Source organism: Vigna radiata, chromosome 6, assembly GCF_000741045.1.
Source record: "Vigna radiata var. radiata cultivar VC1973A chromosome 6, Vradiata_ver6, whole genome shotgun sequence".
Classification (NCBI taxonomy): domain Eukaryota; kingdom Viridiplantae; phylum Streptophyta; class Magnoliopsida; order Fabales; family Fabaceae; genus Vigna; species Vigna radiata.
The window spans coordinates 36,222,779-36,226,280 of record NC_028356.1 but is presented as its reverse complement, the minus strand read 5'-3'; the positions used below and the strand labels follow the sequence as shown (position 1 = coordinate 36,226,280).

At 31.0% G+C, this 3,502-nt stretch overlaps 1 pseudogene; it reads right to left on the bottom strand.

The window, feature by feature from the left end:
- The window catches only part of LOC106763784, a 13,025-nt pseudogene that overhangs the window by 7,223 nt on the left and 2,300 nt on the right, over nucleotides 1-3,502 (bottom strand).

Here is a 3,502-nt window from a genome sequence, read left to right as displayed (position 1 = left end):
GCTGCATAGCCAAAACCACCACATAGCAGATAGAAAATGCTTGTCACCCAGACACTCACTAAAGTAGCCTTCGACATTGTCTTTGACTCTTCAGGGGGTGATTTGATTGTGTCCTGTTTTATAACAACCCCTGTCTGTCTTAGTTTATACTTCAACTTATAATATTCACATTTAGAATCATACAGATCGTTGATGTAAAATTTCAATTCTGATTAGAAAAAACATACAAATAAGACCTATAATACTATCTTTTGAACAATGAAGTTCATGTACCTGAATTTCTAGAAGAATCATCGAGTAGGAGTAGACATAGGCCCAGTTACCGAGAGCTTTTGGAAGATCCTCCAAATTTTTTGGCTTTTTGTTTCAGCACCAATACTTACACCTGTTAAGCTTCCTTTAACCNTTCCGTTTCCTGTTACAAGCACGATTTAATTCAAATTGATCAATCATAATGATATAATAAATCACAATTCTCTCTAATATAACATGAATAGAACCATACCTATAACTATAGCCATTACAAGACCGAGTCCAATCACAGGGTATGTGAAAGGCATGACAACAGACACACTAGAGAGCCACGGGAACTGTTCCAAATCTGAAATTTGAGATAATAAAATTTGCACAATTCCAAATGAAATCATGTAAGCACTGCTGTTTTTCATTTTGCGTGCTCCCCTGTTATGATTAAAATGAGACCTTATTATAATGGCCCTGTTTCATGGACAACCCAAAACATCGATTATCATATTTGTTGTTACACGTTCATCCACACAACAACACTTGCATCTTTCAAAACTCACCTCATGCTTTTGGAAGCTGCAATGGGGTGTATCCGATCTACCTTCCAAAAAGGGTCGCATATTGAACCCATCTACACAACTTTGCAATCTTTTCACCTGCGAAACCCAAGAATGTTTTTGTTTAGTAAAAACATGAATAGGAAGAAGAAAGTCAATTCCTTGCTGTTTAATTTATACTTTTTTCGGAAATATTATGAAAAGACAATACAAAACTACCATAATTGAGTTGAGTTGCATGCATACCTAGGTGGGATGTAACAGCGTCCATGTAAGTGTGGTTTCTGTTGCCTGTAACTCGGTCTCCAGTACGGTAACAGGCAGTTAGAAGACAGGAGGTGTAATAAGTCACCACAGAGAACAGAATCGATGAAACAAGACCAGCAATCCAACCAAGCTGAGCAAAAGCCCATGCCAGAGAAAGCACTCTAGATCCAATAACAGCTGTTATTATATGGGAACTTGCAGTCATCCAATTTCCTGTTTTACGAAGCTCAGTGAGTTTTATGCAGTCATCATATTACCAAAAATCAACACAAATACTTATACTTTTGAAAATATTTGATTACCAGTTCTTTTGGGACGGCCATCATCATCAAAGGAATTGGAATCTGCTCCTTGAATCCTGCCATTGGAAGCAAGTCCCTCTTCATTTACCCACATCTTGCTTCGAGAGAGAGAGCACCTAAAGTTGGTTTCATAGAAATAACTATTTAACATGCATGACATTCAAATGACAAGTTGACATTCAAGATTACGTCAACCTTCTTACAATGCAACCTAGCCGTGGCAGAGTATATGTGCAGACGTGGCAGAGTATATGTGCATCCTTTCCTGCTCTTTTTTAAAAGCTCTTTTGTCGTCATACATCACACAAGAGCGCCAAAGTCAAATGATGTGCTTGAGAAACAGAACATCGACAATAATTATTTCTGATAATGAATACATAACAGTTTATTTATTATTGCTATGTTTCAAATACTTTTTTTAACATAAATTTAAATAGACTAATAAAATAATGACACATATTTTATTGTTAAAAAATTATTTAAAAAAATTGTCAAAATATCATTATCTTTAAAATAATAAAATAATAAGTTGATATTACATAGATTTGGATTTATTTACGTCACCTTTTGTATCAGCCAAATAAATTGAGTCAACATTGAATTTAAATAAAAATATTTTTTGACAACATTCTAATTTCATTTTTATATTATTATATAATTTATCTAAAATTATTTTAAAATCAATAATAATAATCATCACATGAATCAATAACATAATGAAACGTAAATGATATTAAAATGTTAAAAAAAAAATAATGAAAATATCATTATTTTTAAACAAATAAAAAATAAGTTAAGATTTATATTAAACAAACGCCAAATAGAAGGATATTATGCGACGTCTTCTAGTATGTTTGATTTTGAGTGAATGGTTTACTTTTTCATTTAGTCATGACCAGAAGAGAAAGAAGAAAAGAAAAACAAAATAATTAGATAAGTTATAAGCTTTATTTTTTTATCCTTCGTGCTTTTAATAACTAACTTATACATACTTTTGATCCATAACATAGTTTTGAATTTTTTTTTTTTGCAACAATATTTAAGATTACTTTTTGAAGGTAAATTTAGAAAAGAGTGAATAAATGAATTTAATAATAAAGTATGTATTGTTTTTTAGGTTTAATATATATTTTAATATATATTTTAATCTTTCTATTTGTTATTTTTATTTAAAATGGTTTTCTTATTTTTGAGTTGTTAGAATAGTCTTATTATTTTTTAAAAAGAGTTAGGATTCTATTAACTAGTGTTAAATGTTAATTTTTAATAAATTTTAAATTCTAATTAAATATATTACAATTAAAACCTAATTAATTTTTTTAAATGTTTAATTTTCTTTTAAGAACCCTAATTATTTTTGTTCCATTTTTGAATTTTTTTCCATTCTAAGTCCAACATCGTCAATGGTTACCATGAGTTCCCCGTACCGCAATCCAACAACACTTCTATAGTTCTAACTCTCATAACCATCATCAACAATCAACAAGAATCCACATAGATAAGGAATAGAAACTCTAAAAAATTTCAAATGAGAATCCTAACCCCTAAATCTGGAGCTACAAGGGTGAAGAGATAATCCCAAAATACAATATTATTAACACTAATCTACAGAGAAAAAAAAGCCAGCAAACAGAAAATGTAATTTACACGTGTAACTTTTTAAATATTTAAAATAAAATATATAAAGTAATTAAAGACCTTACAAATGAATAAAAAAACAAAGAAAATATATTTTAACACACGTTTTTGACCATTTTATTAATATACTGTGTGTATATGTAAAAGTATCTTATATTACACTTCCTCCTCTATGTTAAAAGAGAAATGGCAGTGAACTAGTAATCCGTCATGAATGGCTTGTAAACTTTAAAATCATGAAGAATTCCAGCTGTTGAACCTACTGCAGCTAGCATTGTCAAGACGAAGCATGCCGCACTAAGCATCTGCAGGCATTTCCATTTTGTGCTCCATCTTGGTATTCTAGTTTGAACTATATACATCTCCACTGGGAAATACACGGTGAGGGGCCAATATGCTATGGCACCAATAAGTCCAATAATGTCAGTGAAGAATGGTAGCAACATTGCTACGACAGTGCAACAGATCACAAAAATTGTCCTCCAAACCAAC